Here is a 20,569-nt window from a genome sequence, read left to right as displayed (position 1 = left end):
ATATTTAAATCCATCGTCGACATTGCGGGCGTTGCAATTAGTATACGAACTTAAACGACACGCGTGCGCAGTCATGTACAGTGTCGTCGTTCGTCGCGATGAACGTGTTAATTAAGTCCCACGGGCTGAAACGAATCGTCATGGGAGGCGTGAATTTTAACGTCACTCGTTGTTCCTCGCGACTCGATACGTGGCTTGATTCCTATGAGCCATTGCGGCTCACGCCTATACGCATTTTACGACTGCACTTCCGGTTCTACCTACCGTTTGTTGGCGTTGTTTTCTGTTATTTACAATCGCGTGACGTGCAACGGTTGCGAGCCTTCTCTTTCCATTAGCTTGTCGATATCATGCGTAAAGTTTAATTTACTCAGTCTCGGTGCGAGGGAGATCTGTTCCGCAGTCGACTAAAATAATTAATGTAGAAGAAACGAGGAGAGTAATTACTCGTTCGATGTTACGTGTGAATGTAAGAGCTAGTAAAAGTTGCACGTAGGCTATGATTTATTCGGTCGACGTTTTAGTTCCTTAGAGACCTCTTCAAGTATCAAATTAACGAGAAAGAAGTTGATACGCATCTACGTTGAAAGAATGATGCACAAGATTTTAAGAATTATTTTAAGTTAATTCTAAATAGATAAACGTCACACATTCCTACGTTACGTTGCCATTATTTTTCCAATCGGAGCGTAAGCCCGCATCAAATTCGTATTTAATTTGGGAAGCAAGAGTACAAGCGTCGGTTCGAAATCCTCTATGAGCTACTCGACAACACCGTGTGCATTCCCATGAATTATCAGCGCGCGGAATGTTCGCGTAAAACACCACCGAGCGTTTCATTGTCAATCTAGACACAATGCGAGATGGGGGGCGGTTAAACGTAAAACGTAATTTTCCTTTTCCGCGGGAGGCCCATATCGTCCAAATAACACGCTTATCAATTACAACTTAATTACCCCCGCCCGTTCTGTCTGTATATTACGGAGCAACGCAGGGGGTTAGGGAACGTTGCACGCTTGTGTGTGCGCGCATAGCGACAAACAGCGTCGCTCGGAGCCGTTTCATTAGCCAAATTGGATTGCCTGAAATCGGGTAAATTTAAATCTGGTATTGCGATCGCGCGATAAAACGTTTGCGATTCGGCGATTCGAACGGTGTGTCTATTTCGTTTGTTTGTTGTTTTTTTTCCCCCCTACTTTTAACCCGGCTGGTTCAATCGCTTCAAATGGATTTCCACGTGAAATTACAGCGCGAAACTCGCATGCCTGCGGTCCGTTTGTTCGTGGACCGCGCGCGAAGAAGAATCCCATCGTCGCGAGCGCATCCCCTACGACAGGGTTTCTCAATCTTCGTTTACTTGCGCAACCTATGGAACAGAGTTAAATTATTCAATTCGAAAAATGGATATTTGAAGTTTGAAATCATTTGCTTGATTCATGTTGTTACGTCCTTTGTTAATTTAACATTTATGTAAAACACATTTGTGTATGTTTCGATTGAGTATAGATACTTCACTCGGTAACTGAAGTCTCAGATTATTAATCGCAGTTCCGGTTGATCATTTGATATCTACTTGCTAGTAGTTTTGTTTAACTCTGTCAATGAGCATTACATAGCAAGGATCTTGCGTAGCGTCTATTTCTCACCCGCGTAGAAAAGTCAAAACAATTCCTCTGTTGACACCAAAATTCCTTTCCAAATACCAGAAGCGACTATCTCCGAACGTTGTACTTTCCTTTCGGAGGGAAAACGGATAATCGGCGCGAGATACACGCGAGTTAAAATAACAGAATAATGGAAAACGGTGGAAGGAAGGACACGCAAGCCAACGGCAGCGGACGATAAAATTTAGGCGTTAATCAGAATCTTGTTTCCACTGGCGGGGACGATCTCTCTAACGGGAGACCAGTCGGCCATTGTGCCATTTACACAATTACACGTTTCCATTCCCTCCGGACGTTTCCTCGTTTATATATCGGATGGCCAGGTGGGTGTATACATTTCTGCGCGTGTAATTTCTGCGTGCATCGTCACGTGCCGGAGTGTGCACGCATTTGTGTGTATGGGGGTGTGTGCGGTCGCGTAAGAGAGTAGAGAAGAGCGTAACGCGTTGGATTGCTTCGTGTCTGACGGCGAAAGAGGAAGAGGTGTAGAAAGAGGACGAAAACCGGGCGAAGGGGGCGGAAGGGGGTGGCTGGATTCGCGGTGGTGGTGGCGACGGTGGTCGTGGTGGCGGTGGTCGTGGCGGCGGTGGTTGTGGATCGGTTGGGGGTGCACACTGCCGTTGAACGTGTAAAAGTGCGTGCACCTGTGTGTAGGTTAGTCAGTGTGTGTATGTGTGTGTGTGTGTATTTGCACGCGCGTGTATATGTGTGTGTGACGGTGCGTACACACGTGTTATTGATCGCGTCGAGCGCTCGCTCGTTCCTCGCTTGCTGGCTGCCTACTGGCCCTTGCCAGCGACGTAACAGAAACGCCAACCGCATTTTCCCGCTAACTCTATTCTCTCAGAAAACCACTCTGCGCGCGATTACGCTCGTCGACGCGAAGGCCACGAGGAGCATGAAAGACGGCTTCGGAAATTTAGTATCGACGGAGCGCGAGATCTCGATGGAGGTCTTCCGGTTGCAAGCTGTTGCTTCGAGAATTTATAATTCTTTCTATCTCACTTCCTCTGTATTCGTGTACGACGATTATAGATTTTTTTTTTGTAGATACGGAATGAAAACGTTTTCAAGGCTTTGAAGACCAGGTGTGTGGTTTAGAACGGTACTGAGATACTAATCTACATTAATTGTTCAATCACTCAACTGTTGAACTTATATTCAATTAGAATGTTAAATGAACTAGGATATTCGATACGCGTATATCAGATTAACCAAGAAATAATTTTATTTTTGAAAGATAAATTAAAATACACACTCTAAAGGATCAAGGTAATTATTTATATCAATCATACACATACATTTTGTTTACAATATTTGCTCGTAATTAAAAATACGTAATTAAAAATACTTTCATTTGTCTAAATACGATACGGGGTAATTATCGTTAATTACAATGTAATCCAAACAGGACAAATCATGTTTATACGGCGGAAAGAGTACACGTATGACGATAGCTCCGAAATGCAGTAAATATTGCAGCGTGTACCCAGCATTCGTAAAAAAATGATTAAAATTCAGAACGAAGTGATATTGCCCACGGCTCGTAACGTGCTTATGAAATACACGCTTCGACGATCTCCATCGAACCGTCACGTCCACAGTGTCATCCTGAGGCATTTTTGCTGCATTAATTCATCGTAAAGGTAGCGAATATGTATAAACGAAAGCACACATCAGAACTTCGTAACGGAATCAACATACATTCCGCAATATTTGATTGGAATATTTAATTCGAAAGTTGATCGATTCAAATAACGAGAAAAGTAAATAAAACCGTTTATGATCAGTCTTTTCAAAAATAAATACCGATATTATAATACGATACTAAATTAGTAATTAGATGGAATACAGTCATATATACGTCGACATGTTGTATATCCTTTTAATATTTAATGTTGCTAGCAAAGACCAACAACATATCAAAACGCCATTTTTATTTAAATACACTCAACCCGTATTATCTCGAGGACCTTAATTGAAGTTTATGAAATTCCCAGTCCGTTTAAGCTTCGTAGTTTCCACAGATAAAAATTCAAAAATGTCATGGATCCTATCTCGAGTTAAAAGAGCGTATTTCGATTCAGCCCCATCGAATGTGGCGGGATTATACGAAAATACTCAGATTTATACAGCTAACGTCACCCAATTATTCATATTATTGTTCGATTTGCGAATTTTCAGGCGACCGCCGCTCTGTCAGCCCTGTTTGTAATATTCCATATATGTAATGTCGGAGTCGCAGGTAAACCCGAATAATACGTATATCCTCGGACCGGTCGCCGATATCCGTGTTACCCGAATAATGCGCATATTCGCATAAGCCGGATCATACGGATGTCCGTCGATTTATAAAATCGTATCGTCGACTGTATGCAAATTTTCCTCGATGAAAATAAGTGTATCCAGATTTCCATCGATTTTAGCGAACGCTGCGCGACGAGTTTTTAATGGCCGACGATCGTTCGCGCGTTGTTACGTTAAATCCTGTCCCTGGGAAAGCGTGGACCAACGATCGTAAACAGGGATCAGCGTTTGTCGTTTCACGGAACGCTTTAACGACGAAATTCTTCATCCTAAGTCGAGCGTTATGGCAATCGAGAAGCAACTTCCAATCCATGTATCATTTTTACCGTGTTCGGACAACTGTGTTATAGGGGGATGATAGTTATCTTGCGGAAGACGATAAGCTCTGGAGCTTATCAAACACTTTACTTTTCCATTGTTGATTTCACTTTGATTCGCGCAGACGATCTTTAATTCAAACACCATTTCTTGAATCCTAGATTTACGGAGTCACGATCATTTAGAATTCCACGAAGAAAGTTATAGGAACTGTTTACATTTTTCGCCAACTATTTAAAGAGACACTCCAAATTGATTTGTGCCCAAGCCTCCTAATTAATTCAGGCGGACAGTAGAGCAGCGAGTAGCGGAACCGACTATCACGCTGAGAAGCCCGGGTTCGAATTCCGGCCGGTCCGCCCAGTTTTTCAAGGCATTGGCTTCCTTGTAATACGAAAGTATCGAACAAGTGATACGAGACAAAGAGAAATGGACAATGAGATAACGAGACAATGAAATGGCAAAAAGAAATGGCCTCCTAATTAATTCCAATAAATCGACTTCGATCACGAAAGCAATACTTCGGTAATAGAAATCTAATGAGAGATCTCCATAAAACCTAACGTTAAACGAAACATTCAGGATTCATTTGTCGCCGCACGGACAATCATCGAATCGCACACCGATCCAGTGTCCTCTTTATCTCCAGACAGAGTTTTACTGGCGGTTCTAGTTTCACGAGCGCGATTTAGAAAGTATGCGTGTATGCGCTCTGTACCAAGGCGTCTCCACGTTTCAACGCCAACGTGTTTTCGCCCCGGATGAGAAACCGAGCACGCAAAACTACACGTGGGAGTCGGGTGACGCTAACAGACAAACAAAGCGAGCGAGAGAGAAAGAGAGAGAGAGAAGCTGTTGCAGTCCGCCGATGTCGCGATAGGAGGCTGATGTGTACTATACGACGACAAGGGCCTTTGACCCTCAGCCGGTCGACCTCACCTCCGTACCTTATCGCCCTTGGGGGATGTAGTGGCGGTATCCGATCGAAAGGAAATGGAGCCTTTTGCGTGATTCATGGCTTCGAGTCCAGCACGCAATATATATCCAAGAAACCGAGGGAAAAGTTTTAAAGCGATTCGCTATGACCGCTCGGAAACTCGCGGAGCTCCCGCGTCTTAAATCTTGTCGGTCTTTGAGCTAGGTGGGATTCGAGACTTATACGAAATGTCTCGAGCGCTGAATGTAATTCGATCTTTTCCCCTACGCTATTTTCTGCGAGGTTTTTGTTTCGAAGGAATGCCCGGAGCCCAGTTTCAATCAAAATATTGACTGTTGCGCGAAGCTGCTACGTTTGACGTCGTACGTTGTACGATATTCTTCGAGTAGTAAAAGAGTTAGGCGTGCCCGTAGAAAAGGGGATCGATACGAATAAAGATATTAAAACAGATTTATAGTAATTGTACGATCATCTGGAAGAAAGAGAGCGTCAAATGTACGAACGCAAACCATCGATTCAATAAAAATACTTCCCCATCGAAGTCTACGGCGACTGTACTAATTCCCTTGGCTGAGAATCGCGGCAAAACATTCCGCAACTTTCGAAACGTGAAGAAGCAGTTGGCGTCGTTTCACGGCCGAGCACGCGATTGCAATTTCAATTTCCCTCGTTTACCTTGATAAAACATTACACGTTCGCGGAGAGTAGCACGCATCCATTAGACGATTTACAGCGGAGCGGTCCCGTGTTATTATAAAAGTTTCGCCGTGAGCAGTGCCGAACGCCAACAGGGGGTTGGTTTCGTTTCCGTGGAAGTCGCGTGATTCGTTCTCGGGCCTCCGTGTCCTGATGCACGCACAAAACGTACCAGTCATTAAGATCCCGCTCCCGACGTAGTTTATTCTTTGCTGGTTCGTCCGTCTATTTCCCCCGTGCCCGCGTTCGCCAGAAAGTCGGACGGTAATTACAGGGGCTTCAAAGGGTCTGCTTTTGGCTTCGACGGACAGCTTCGTGAGAATTCAAAGCGACCGGGGTCGCTCGCGAGAGGGTGTTGCCAGTTTTAGGTCAACAAGAAACTCGCAAGAAACGTAATTCAATAGAAGTTTCGCGGGAACCGGTGTCCATCGCCGAATGGGCCCCGAAACGATGCTCACGGGGAGACAATATTTCAATTTAGACAAAAATGAAGAAATATAGATAAAGATACAGTCAATCCCATAAATATTCGTACTCTCTATGTCTATTGAAGAAGTTTGACTACATTAAAGAATAATTTTGATATTACCAAATGAATTGTTCATTATAAATATATATATATATATATAGAAGCTTATTTATGTTTATATTTATACAAACATGCATTTGGAAACATCAAACCTAACATTTATTTGAACAAATTACTTCATTAGACATAGGGGTACGAATGTACTGTATATGCATCATTTATTAAATAAAAATTATAATCTACGTTATTCAAATGTATTATATCTCTCATGTTGAACTGGTAGAAGTTTGTTTTAAAACTTAAAGATCATCTCCCATACCAAACCAGCAAGATTCATCAGTTGCACTGTGTTTAGATCGCACAAATCAGAATTACCAAACACGTTGATTAACCTTTCAAAGAGTATCCCAAAAATGATCCCGATCATCATCCCGTCCTCTGTGGTCGAAAGCCGCTGTCTTTATTCGCCAGACGAGTCGCTCCGACGTTCCATCGAAAACAAAGGAACCGAAGCAGCTCGGTGCTGATTGCGAGTCAAGTTTTGCGCTGAAATATGTCAAGTGCCAATCTCGTCGGCTGGCGTGGAAACGGTACGGAACCGTGGTGTTCATTGACAGCGTCAATCGTTACCCAATAGATGTTTCTAATAATAGCGTTCTCGAGCTTCCCGCGCGCGAACGTCCGCGAAAGGAACGGAATTCAGCAGGACGTCGGGCTGTTCAACATCTCCGTCCACGGGACTTGATTCGAAAAATTAGCCTCCCTTCACCTGGACGGCGAGGATGCTCGAAGCAACTGCCAGCATTTTCCGATACGCGCTCGAAGGCCTGGCTGATTACCAGAAGAGGGACGACGTCCCGTAATGGGGTCCATACACGCAAAGAATTAACGTTCTGAATATACGCGCCAGAGATGGATCCTTCATCCCTGCTGGCTTGTTCGGATCCTTGCCTCGGAATGTACTATTCACCTGTTCAGTTTACTTCTCTCCAGGGCGAGCTCGGATACCGATAATCACCAAATCGTCGCTGGGTCCTATCGGGGTCTCTCAGGACCCTTTTACTGCACTATCAAATTTCAAGCTGCGTACCAGTTTAAACCCCTGTCGGTTGACACGTGGACTCGGATTCCTTCGTGTTCTTCTAACGCGCAGATCACTTATTTTATTCTGATTCATTTCTGGCCTTCTTCTTGTAGTACGCTGCGGCATCCTATAGTTGTTCTTATGCTTGAGGTAAAGACAAGCAAATTATTTCGATTATAAATACAGTCTAATAAAAGAAGTTTGTCTGAATTAAATAATACGTCTAATGTTTTCAAATCAATGTTTCGTTATAAATATGTAGATGAATGAACTTTACACTTGTATATATATAATGAAAAATTTATTTGGAAACATCAAACCCATCATTTAATTTGGTCAAGTTCCTTTAATAAACACAGAGAGTACGAATATTTATGGAACTGACTGTATAAACATGATCAAAGTGCTCTTAAAACATAAACGTAAAAAAAGAACAATGTACCGAAGACACTTTGCACCTCCGTCAATCTAGAGTTGAGTATCTGATTTACATTCTTAAAATACAATAAAACAGCACAGCTATCACATATCCTTTAGACAATATATTTTAAAGCAGTTATGCAATTTCTTCCCCGCTACAGATTCATGCCACCCATCGTCTTGACTCATCTGTCTCGCGAGGAAAAGTCGATAGCTTGCCATCGCCAACTTTTCGTCACGAAGGCAGCGGGGCAAGCGAAACGGCGATAGTGTAACAGGATCGAGGAAAGACGCTCCAGAGCTCCATTTGATTAGGCCTGTTCCCTTTCTTGCTTCCCCTAGCGAGTTTTTCGCGTCCGAGGAAACAGCCACCGGCATAAAGGACCCTCCGCCGCCCGTTCCTATGCAAATACGACCGCGCAGTAATACGCGGTGGCGTACACGCGCGACTACGTGTCTCGTTTGAGCTTGTTTGCCCGGGGAAACACGGCCCGCGCCATTACGGGCTCCAATAACATCGCACACAATAAAGTATACGACGAACGCACCTACCCCTGACGCGGGTACTAGGTACCCCGACGTTAGAGAAGCTTGGGTACCGGAGTAATCTAAACTATGAGTCAATTATTCTCCATGAGTCTATTTAGGAATCTATTTTGGACGAATAAGAATGACTGTGAAGTAAGATAGCGCGCCCAGCAATGGCTCTTTCCGTGGATCTGCGATAGTTCTCAGGCGTCACACAGGTAGCGCTAATATCGCGCCTCGCATAACTTCCAAACGACACTGAATCCCTGGAGAATATTTTTTTTTTGTCTCAATACTCCTACAGAGTTGGCTCTCGATTATCACCATTAAATGCACATTTTCAATATGACTATCGTTGCTCGCGTTAATCAAAATTTATTCGTCATAAAGGAAAAGTGGTTAACTGTAAAACCTAACATTTGAACTTTTCAGCCGTGTAAATCCGACACCTGAACCAACGAGTACCCTGCAAATCTCATTAACAATTCGCGAACTGCGTATAGCGCGGCCGTTCGTTGAACGCAGTCGAATATAAAGCCTTCGGTAATATCTAAACGACAAACAGCCCCGAAATCTCATTAATAAATCGCTCGCGTGTACGGCAGGGACAGTCGAGCATTTATCGAATATACGATTCGTATTCGGTAAACCACGACAATCCCATCGCGATGTTATATTGCGTGCACGCGCTCTGCCAACCCCGTGTCTACTCGCAGCGACATTATCTCATGGTGGACAGTGATTCTTCCGCACGGAGGGAGCCCGAAGCGTCCTTTAAGCGGAACGGTGAGACGAGAGGGGACATTGGAACACGGGGATGAGGACGAAACGCTGCGTTCGATGCTGTTTGACTATAATTCCGCTTCTCTTTCGACGAATGCAAAGGAAAATTCAGTTTGTTGTCATGTTTTTGGATCTTTTGTAGCTTTCACTATGCTCCTTTGAGATAAAACGTTCTGGAAGTTATGCGAGGCACGATACTAGCGCTATCTGCGTGACGCCTGTGGAGTACACGCGCGCTTTATTGTCTCATGGGCACGTAACTAACGCATTCTTATTCATCTATGCAACAGTGTGATTCTCATTTCGAATGAATGAGTATTTCAGTCGACGAAATATTGATAATGCTTTCCATTCCACATTATTTTTTATCTTCATTGAGATTTGGAATTTCGCTTGCGCTTTAGCTACGCAACGGTTATGTAGGTTTTCCCAACTAGTTGACTCGCCTAAAATAAAGTACACTGAACTAAGTTTTGCCCTCACATACCGAGAATTTACCTTTCCGCAGAAGCAAATAAATTCAATTAATTTTCTATTAAAAACATGCAAGGAAGCCAAAGGCAACTGGATTTAGAATCTGTTAGTTCTCCTTAACGAACCGCAACGGAGGATGGTTAGAAGTTCTGTTTTTAACGGTTGGCGAATATTAAGGGCGAAACTGTTACTTACGACGACGTTCCTTCGAGGTTCACGGCGCGGGAACCGTAACTTTGATCAGAACTCCGCCTCTGTATCTCCGTTGGCCGAGTTCGCGGTCGATTTCGCTAGGGATGTGTCTATAGTGTAGCGAAGTCGAGCGCTGGTAGGAAGTTCGTTCCTAATTGTAATAACGCGAAACAGAATTTGAGAAAGTAGGTTGAACAATAAACACCGGTGGCGCGAACAAAACAAACTCGTAACTCTTCGACTGGGAGCGCTATCGATTATCTACGACGAGGTTAGATTCCCACGTAGCAGCAGTGTTTCGAAAACATTCCGAAACTAGGCGTTTTCTTCTCCCGTAAGGTTCGAGAATGATGTCTATTTGGAACTTCGATCCCACTCGCGACAATATGACACGAGTTTTCTGACCGTTATGCGAAAATGTTCGCAGCTTTTCATTTTGGTAGAGGTTGGATGGAATAATGCGGACACCTATGACACCTTGTATTGTTTCATTAACACGGGGTTGTGCTGTTTGCATTTAATAGCGTTCGCACGCTTCGGGTGGAGACGTAGAACTTTTGATTAGTTTCTAGTGCTGAATTTGCAAAACTGCTCGTAGAGCTTTTGATGATATTTAAATCAGCCGAACGTGACGGTCCAAGTGGATGATGAGATTTGTCTCAGTCCTCGTAATCCAAGAAGACTCTCTGTCACGAAACAAACGCTTCATTACTTCTGGTAACGGATCCCATACCCTAACTTCGGGTTACTATCAAATTAAATCAAATCACTGCCAGTTAATCCCAACCACATCAAGCTCATTTCAACGAGTATGAAACGAACCCTGTCTCCCAGGTGCCCCTTGATCGGCTCGTTGACGCGTCGAGGCAGAAGGAAATATTTTTCCAGGACACCCTGTGCAGCGTACGAGGTACTATAATCCGGCTACGTCATAGGTAGCAGCGCAAGCTCACGCACACGAGAGAGGGCATGTTTATACGCGCGTCGCGTATAAAGCAGCCCGCTCGAGTCGCCTCGCAGTCCGTTCTCGCGCGTTAAATTAATTACGGGCGTCGCTATCATTTATTTTCATTTCCCCCGCGGCGAATCACCCCCTCCAACCCCGTCCCTCGTCCCAGTCGTCGACCGCCCATGTTCCCTCTTACGCCCCCGCGGCTGCCGTCGTCCTCGTTGACCATAGTCGGCCTGTTAGCCGAACGCAGCCTGCAGACTGCTTGCACGAGCCACGACTATTACCGACCAAATTATCGCCATCTGACCCCTAGCTGGCTCCTACCTTAAATGAAAATAGACACCTCGCTAATGCCCCGGATGCGTTCTCGCTTTTAGCCAGCAATTCGAGCCTGGCTGCGCCTGCCAGCTTCCTCCCCCGTGGTCAGCATGATTTGGGGGACCGACTTCGGTGGGAAATCCGCAGTCGAGCCGGGGGTTGCTGAAGATTATTGCGGAAACAGGGACCTTTTTCTATCAACTGAACTGTTAGGTTGGTAAGAGATTAATGTCGGTTTTCGAACTTTCGATGCTTGGTTTTGGGATAACAGTTCACTTTACTCTTATTACGTTCCAATATCATCTTACTTAATTCGCGCTCATTGGGCCTTATAGGCTGAATACTGTCAAAAAATAAACCAAGCACAGAAATGTGTGTTAGGTGAACAATATGTCGCAGGTGTATATCAAGTAGGGTTTCGAGACGTTATCTTAGGGTGCCTCGAAACTCATTTTACCGGCCAAAGTATAATAGAATAACCTCCGTGAATTCGAAAGGCTTTCCTTTTATCTAGAAAGGACCGCCATGCTTCTTCAGGGAAACGGTACAGTGGCCCGTTAGGGGAGTATACAGTCAGGTGCAATCCTTGGGAATGCTTCCAAGATGTTCATCTAGGAGATTGAACCCACGCAAACACTTCATGAGCCCTGCATCCGCTTTGTCCTTATCGCGGAATACACTTACTGGGAAAACTGATCTAAATGCGTTGGCGATACCGAGTAGCAGGGGTTGTATTCGAGGTCCAGACCTAAGTGGTTCAAGGGTTCGGTCAGTGATAAGCCTGGAGTCATCCTCACGTAATAACAGTAACTCTTCTCGAGTCCTTTCGCGGAAGCTTCAGGTATATAGCGGGGACAATGATCGCGGAGCAAGTCGATACTTTCGTTTAGAAGAATTTTAAATGTATTTTATGCATGTTTATGTATCTGAGAAGCATTTCAGCGTGATTACTAATCGCGACAGTTTCAAACTCCGAGGATTCGTTCAAATTCTCTCGACTCTCATCACCACGTGGGATTAAACATCGAATACAGTTTGCGTCGAGACTCCACCTATTGGATGAAGTTGTCAGATCTCCATAGTTGCTTCCCGTTCTCGCGGTTTCTGTTTCCCCGCAGATGCCAGACGCGATGTGACCAACTCGACCCGATACAAAGGACACCCCCTTTCGCTAAGGGGGTTTCTTTCTTATCCAATAAACGCCCCGGCGCCGCAGCAAGCTAATTACTTCGGATTAACGCTGATCAAATTTCCACCATCTGATCCCGACGGTAATTCCCGCTGTATACCATTATATATGTATCAAAACGCGCGCGTTCTCGCCGGTAATGGCGTTTCGGAGCGGCGCTTCCTCGAATTCGCCATGCGCGCATCGGATTTTCGGCTTCGGTGAACAGGGGAGAATTCAAATACTGCTCGACACGCTAGGATTACCGTCCTGTAAGGAAAGAACTCGCGGACGAGCGATCGATTTGTTGTCGCCCTCAACCCTCTGGATTCGATCGATCACCAGGGGATCCTGTTTCCCTCTCGATTGTGCTCGCTATGGCGCATTACAGTTTCGTAGCTCTCGAGTGATTATCATTAGTAGCGAAAGCGCTCTTTTGAAACGATAGCGTTGTCCGTGGTGCAACACGCGAATATAACACGCCGCGATTTGATCGCTATACTTTCAATGTTGCGAGGTGATATCTTGTCGAGGTTTACACGCACAGGAAACTGAATAATAGATGTCTGTACATTTTTTTTCTTACTGAACTGCTACATGTATGAAATTGCAATTTTTTTTTGTATTTTCAAGACATCTTTTAGAAGTAATTTAGTGGTTTCATTATTAGAAAACATTTTCAAATAGTTGAAATATGGCTATAATTGTCTCGACAAGAACCAATATAGACGTTGAGAGGTACACCTATTCAGCATCAAGTCGATGTTTACAATCTTTTGTCTAACTGAACAGCTAGATGTTTGAAATTACGGTTTTAGTAGTTTATAAATACATCTTTCAAGACTAATTCGATAGCTCGTTTAACATCGATTACAGATTGGATTCAATTATAAAGAGTGCTTCGAACTCGACCAGCAGTGCATTTTGCAATTTTAATAATGATTCCGTCGTTTAATTCGCGAAGGCCACCCTGTATATCATTGCTGGGGATGCTGAGCGTTCAATGAGAGGTATTTGTCGGTGGTATGCGAGCGGCGGGTGTGTGCGTGCCACCGACGCGATTTTACTTCTGGCGACGAGGCTCGAGTGCTCCTGGAATCGTAACGCGTTTCCACTGAACTCGACTGCCACCTGACAATGACCGTTACATAAAAGTTGGCATTACTTCTAGGAGCTACTTTTCCCCGCTATCTGCTTTCCCTCACCGTGCACCGACCGCCAGCACGGTCTCGTGTCCTTTTGTAATACGCTTTTCATGGCGCTTCGCGAACGTCGCGCCACTTGAATTCCTGTCCCGAATATTTCTGGCCACCTATTCTATCGCGATTGAGTGTCTCGGTAACGTCGAGAGGATAACGTTTACATGCGAAATAAGGATCTCGACCGACACCCACACATTCTCGATTGCTGAGCACCGAGCGCTTTCGAACGAGCAAAAACGCAACGCGCAAAAATGCTCGTCCGAGCCTTATTACCGAGGGATCCAGCGGACTAATTATTTCGTTCGCGCGATTGCATTACGTAACGGCGTTCCTCGTTACGTTCGATCCGAAACTGCTCCATCGTGCGACGTGTAATTAATCGCATGGCCGTGTCGCAATATCGCGAGAGAGCCGTGCGGTCACACGCCGCCACTTCGCAGCCATATGCAGCGCCGGTCGAAAGAGCTTTGGGTCCTTTTGATGTCGACCCCTTCGACGTCATTAACATTGCTCCCAACGTTAACATTGCCCCCCTCCCGCACTCGCCCAATCCCCACTCAACTTTTACGGGAAAGAGTACAGATAGAGAGACGTTTAAGAGCGACCTGTACGTTCAGAGCTGGAACCGGTTTACCCAGGCTCTTTTTGCTCCCTCGTGTCTCGACGTTTGTTGTTCTTCCCGATCTTCCTGCACCCTTCTTCAGCAGCCTTTCGCCGGGCGAATTGAGACGTCTCCAGGCTGACATCCATCCTCGTTCCCTCTGTTCGCGTTATTCTCAATAACGTTTGCGAATCCAATTCGATCGAGCCATCGTTCACGATACTGAATTGAACGTATTTATCGTTTAGGCTTTTTTACACCTTGACGAAGAGGTGGAGATATATACAGTCGGCCCCATAAATATTCGTACCCTTTATGTCTATTGAAGATGTTTGTTTAAATTAAATGCTAAGCTTAATGTTTCCAAGTATATGTTTGTATAAATATCTTAATGTAAATATATATATATATATTTATAATGAAAAATTGATTACCTGGTTTGATAGTTAATCTAGAAAAGAATGTGAGTGTAATTAGTAAACGAATGGCTCAATTGCTTTAACCGTGTCTTTTGGACTTGTATGTCTCCCAAGTATAGAGTTAGGGTAAGTGAAGATGGATCGAAAGTGTGCAATAAAGTTCTTTCATATAGAGCTTTGTTTAAGAGAAAATTGGTCTTGAACGTTCTTGGAGTGCGCGTGCAGTTGAGCGCGACAAGTCTGGCCTGTCTGTTCATTACTAGCCACTTCTACTTACTGTAGTATTTCCAAGCAGTAAGAATGGTTCAGCGTGCGATGTCTCCAAAACTACTTATTCTAGTGTGTAAGTAGTAAGAATGCTTTAGAGTGGCATGTTTTGATTAATTTTAACTAGTTACAAATAGGCAAGATCAATGGAAAATAAAGAATATCAGCCTTCTCTACTTAGATAGAGCAATGTAGACGAAAAGTAAATTATTGTTTTATGTCTTAGTTCACGATGAGAGCCTTCTTCAGTTATCTTATTGCAATGTTCTATTACTGGCTGTAACATGTCTAAGTAATTAATAAGTGTCTTCATTAATTATTCCAACACCTAAGATTCTCTATTTTGTTTTATCTACTCAATTTATTGTGAACTATGGTAAAACAACCACCTCGTCCGTATTGGTTTGTAAACACCAGATACCATATCAACATCAACACAAGTAGGAGTAACGAATTATAGGCAGACACGATATCCGACTCGCAGTTAATCGCGCTCGTGGAAACTTTAATTGCTTCTATATCTCCGAGACAAAGCTTCCAATTACAAAATGATAACTTCTCGAATTGTTTTGTCTCGAGAAATTGATTCCGAGGAAAGATCGTTGGTAAACAACGCGAAAAAGATCGCATAAATATACAGAACTCGTTCAAGCATGTTTCGGAGTTATGGTTGTTTTCGCGTTCAAATGATTCCCGTGAGAAACAGCACTCGTCTAACTGATTTCCTCGGCAATCGCGCCCAACTTCAGCCGCCGTTCTGTGAATATAACTTCCGGTTGTTCCGACGTCTGTCATCTTAGAAAACAGAGTGAATTGGATTCCCCGGGAATCCGTCAGGGAAACTCGGTTTCTAACGGTGTTTGGATGGTCTTTCGGATAGAGTTTCCGAGAAAAGAGGTGGATTATGGTAACGGTAAACTCACCAGATAGCGACACGAAGCGTTCGAGTAGATCCTACAGTTCTTAAATAGGAGATACTTTATCGACGACAGCCGACCGCGACGTTTCTTTCTAAAAAAAAAACCGATTTACTTGCTCGTCGTCGTAGCAACGCGGTGTATTATTCGATTGCGCGGATAACGCTCGTTTTATAAAATTGCAATTTTCACGCGAGTGACGCGTGACGATTCAACAGTTTCTGTTAACTGGCGTTGTAGTTTTGTATTTCAAATATTTTTCTACACATCGTCAACTTACCTCTCTCTTCGCTTTCTGTGGCTTCAATAATCCTCTAAGAATTCATTATTTAACCACCTTAAAAATATTACATGAACTCTTAAATTTATAATGATAACTCTAAATCAACGAGGACGTCTTTCATGAAGCTGAACCGCCACGATCATGTTTGAAACCCCAGTCTGCTGAAACAGGGGTCGTTGGTACACACTGCGAAGCTAAGATCAAAATGTCTCCGCGACCCAGCTAAAATCGCGATTGCTTCGAGTCGACCCTGTCATCCGTCTAGCTCCAGGCTCGCACTTTCTTCCTACGTCTTCCACGGCGGGAAAGTTCCGCTCGCTCGCACGTACGACGCTTAACGCTCGTCGCATTGCGGCGAAAAGTTCGGCGCGGTTCGAGAGCCTTTCTCGAGATCCACGAGAGCCCTGGTTCGAGTGCCTTCGAATTCCCCCTCGTGCATCGATCCCCTTCAACAGCCTACCACCGTCGGACGCGTTTTTCGCACCCATTGGATGTTTAGAATCATTTATCCCCCTCTATTTTCGCTGGGCCCTCGATCGCGATCAATGTCGCGACGGAGGTGCAAAGGTGGAGCAGTTTATAGGTCAAGCATCAAGCGGCACTCAAGTGCAATCAAGTAGTTAGCCCGCTAATAGGCCGTTCAATTCGAGAAGAAAAGCTCCTCGTCCGTAGATACTCGGCCAGTCTGCTTCGTCTACTTCCTTGCCTCGAGTCGAGGGGTTACATTACACCAATCAAGGAAATGTGAAATAGTGGTTGTCGAAGAATTTATTCGAGTGGAACTGCATGCTCGAATAGTTTTGGATCGGAGAGTATGGATAGGCGTTGCTTAGAGAATATTGAAATATTTTTATTATACTGTCTTCAAAGTCTTCTCGAGGAGCTTTTACTATTAAATCGTTATCAGGTTCGCAACAAGTCTCGATTGGATTTGCAAAGTGTTAAGTGGGGTTTCAACTTTAGACCCAACGTAAATCATGCGTATCGAGGAATATCGATCTCCTCTATCGGTCACGACGAGCGTCAGGTATCCATTATCTCCATTGCGAAATCCGTTGGACGCATCGATCATCTAGCGTGAGTAGTGCGCGTCGTTTTCCGAGAATCGACACGTAATCGCGACACTTGGTTCAATAGGAAATTCGACGAATTTCCCGAGATATTCTGATGGATTTCTAGATCTTATTTTATTGTTTATAATGTATGAATATTTTATAATGTACGATGATGTACGTTATATTGATTTAAACGAACTTGAATTTATACAGGAACACGTACCATTGCTAACACAACAAGTCTATTTAATTTGGTATCGACAAGCGAAGTTCAATTGCGACTCTCTTCCTGCAAGTCAGGTTTATCTTAATGGCGGCTCTAGGTCTATTGGTGCGAGCGTTTTCTCTGCGAGTGGCAATGACGAAACCAAACCGACTAGGTCCACTGAGATAACCATGTGTACGACGAACAAACTTTTCCCTTTTGTATCACGGAGCTAGCCTCGATAACAGCGTGTACACACAACCTGTCGTACGTATAGATCAGGGGCGGACCCACCACGGAAGAAATAAAGTTTCAGCTTTGGGTCACCCACGTAAAAGGCACCCCCATATTTTGATTTAGCTACTACTGAACCCACAAAATTTTAATGATAATTATTTTATTTTTGTTTCAGTTTATACTTTGAGGACTTTGAGTAGTTTAGTTGTTAGCTTTAGACATTGATAAGTCCATATTCGCCATCGACGTAAATGATACGTGCTCGCGCGTGAACAATAGCGTTTTTCCGCTTGCTCACATAACAACTTATCTGTCTACGCGTAATACTGTCCAGATATCAGTTGTTCGAGATATCGATTAAATTAACGAAACGTGTACTCCGGGACGTTACTAAAGATATTCACAAGGCTTCAGTTTCCTATCGGAAAAGTATTGGAATTCGACGCATCGTTGCGCCATTTTCTTCGGTCGTTAAATAAATGGAGGTTCGAAGTAATCGAAAATGAAATCTACGCTAAGAATGCGCCATTTTCCCCAGTATGTTGCTACAGGATGGTATTCTACCAACGAGTAAACTAATTATTGTTTCGATTCTGATTAATCGTTGATGAACAGTTGATACGACTTGACGATCGTTAATCCGTCGACTCGTACGATGGCTCCTGTTGGAAAAACGCAGCTTTATTGCCACAACTCGCGTGACCAGCATGGACGGGCGATACCGCTTGTGTATACACGCGCTCGGGGCTGTAAGTGGCCGTCGATGGAAATCGTTTTATATGCCCCGATAATAGAGACCTGTCGTAAAAGAAGATATATCCGAAACGATAATCGCGATGGGCCCGATGACGGTTTATTAATGCCACCGCTACGAGCCAGCTTACGTACTCGCGAATGGTTAATTAATTTTACGATAACCGTGAGAGCACCGTTATCCACCTGAACGAGCACCCTCGGTGCGCTCCGTGCCTCGACAAATTACGTCGTAACGTTTCAATCCGACCTGACGTTCGCTTGATCATCGAATGTACTTGCCAACCGAGATAGACAACATTTTATCCCCATAATAGATCACGAGTGGGAACTCTACACAACGATTTAACTTAACGTTTATTTGATTGGTATCATTCGAGTAATTTTGGGTTTGAGTATTCAGTCAGTCGAGCCTTCTGGTTGAGCGTTTTCTTTACAATATATTTAAAATTGTTCAGGTATACTAGTGGATTCACAGAATTTCGAGAATTTAAGTGCATGTATATCTTGAAGTGTATGTATAATTTAGACCATATTCGAATATTATATTGATGCGTGCAATTCTGAGTCGATGCTTAGAAAGAGGACAAGTTCCATCTAAATTTGAACCTTCTTACATTCGTAAACAATTTTGGATATCAAATTAAAGCAAAATACATTTTCGTCTTATAATTTAATATTTCATGCATATGAAAATCCAAAGAACACCTTGTATCGTTCCTTCATCTTAAACTGTTAATCCTTCATTAAATTTCTTGTTCGAAAGTTTGTATCTAGGCAAGCATTTTGCCTATCTCCACTTAAGTATTACTCGTGTGTGGTCTGGCGCGAGTGGACGATCTCCCCTAGTCGATGCTGTTAACTCTAGTTTCCTTTTTTGTTCCAGGTAAGAGCGTTGATTAAGAATGTACAAATACGGGGATCGATCGTTGCGTTGGGTCGGCGTGCTCGACCGATACTTCTCGATGGGAGCGGATCGGAAAAACGGGAACGAATATAGATGCCACACTGTAGCGTGCGAGAACGCGGAAACCTGTAAGTAATTATTGAACGTAGTTCATTCAGTGTTGACGACAGTTGTGTCATCGTTGCAATGTATTGAACTGGAGTGTTGCGTTCTAGATTGTTTTTTAAAGCGATAGAAAGGAATTTCGTAACATGCTTCGATCGTGAGAACAGTTATTTATAAAATATAAATGCAGCCTTTACTTATGTAAAGCAACTTACGTATAAGCAAAAAACGCTGTTGAAGATGTAATTATTGTTAAAATATGGGATAAGTTCGAGCTATAGAGCGTAAATTTTCGTGATAGTTATCGCTCCTGTTCCGCGAGAACATCGTCTATCATAGCGACGAGCATTGAAATCTCCATCCGTAGGTTTCCAAGTAATGTTCACTTTGCAGGGTTTCTAATTATTAAAAATTTGTGACTCGTACAGCATATAACCAACGAATTTCCATCATTCCAATCCTTCGGAATTCTAAATAAACAGAAAAGAAAATTAAAATAAATATAATATTTCATAACAAAGCCCAACTATATTTTCAGAAAGCCCCTTTAAATAAAATTCTATTTCAGTAACTGCTTGGAACAGACAAGCAATTTAATTTTTTGTGGTAAACACGATTTAAATATTGCACTACCCAACTTTGTGTCCAGATGCACATAGTAAACCAATGACTCCGTGAGCCAGGCGTCTTCCGCGTAATAGCGCGTGCCCCTGGAAGCCTCCAGCTCCATTGGCGAGCGTCGCTGACATTCCTGTCGTTTTCAAGACGGAAATCTCGTCAGCCTCGATGTTAACGCACAGAACACGAACCAGGGGTCGTGTAATTTGAATTCTGCCGAGGCTTGTATCTTCTTCGGTTTCTTTGAAACGCGCGTCTGGGGATTATTAATCACCGTTCCCCGATAAAACTGCGCGTTCTCGCCAAGAATTAATAGCTCCCTACCACCCGTCGACAAAGGGTTAAACGTTACTTTGTCGAAGCTCTTCCTTAATGCATTCCGCTTCTTTTTAATACGTCTGCCCCCGCCTCCCGCCCCCACCGCGCCCGGGATCCAGCGTATAATAATGAATTACCTCGACCGGTCGTAACGAAAGGTATTTATTTTACGAGATTCGCCGCTTTCAAAGCGAGCAAACTGCTTTCATCCGGCTACTTTATCTGCCAATATTCTCGTGCAGGAGTAAATCCGCCAAGAAGCTCCCATTGCTTCGCTGCGCACTGCCTCGAATCTGCGATCGCAATACAAGT

General features: G+C 43.8%; 1 protein-coding gene and 1 long non-coding RNA gene across 3 annotated transcripts in view; both read left to right on the top strand.

Moving 5' to 3' along the window:
* The window catches only part of LOC128872649 (Krueppel-like factor 6), a 385,468-nt gene that overhangs the window by 90,330 nt on the left and 274,569 nt on the right, over positions 1-20,569 (top strand). The gene's annotated exons all lie outside the window — the stretch shown is intronic.
* LOC128872652 (uncharacterized) lies at positions 1,751-3,570 on the top strand. The gene is made up of 3 exons (XR_008456236.1): positions 1,751-2,752; positions 2,905-2,936; positions 3,076-3,570. It is a non-coding gene; the product is annotated as an uncharacterized LOC128872652 (long non-coding RNA).

The sequence above is a fragment of the Hylaeus volcanicus genome, chromosome 2 (assembly GCF_026283585.1).
Source record: "Hylaeus volcanicus isolate JK05 chromosome 2, UHH_iyHylVolc1.0_haploid, whole genome shotgun sequence".
Taxonomy (NCBI): Eukaryota; Metazoa; Arthropoda; class Insecta; order Hymenoptera; family Colletidae; genus Hylaeus; species Hylaeus volcanicus.
This window is presented reverse-complemented; position numbering and strand designations above follow the sequence as displayed.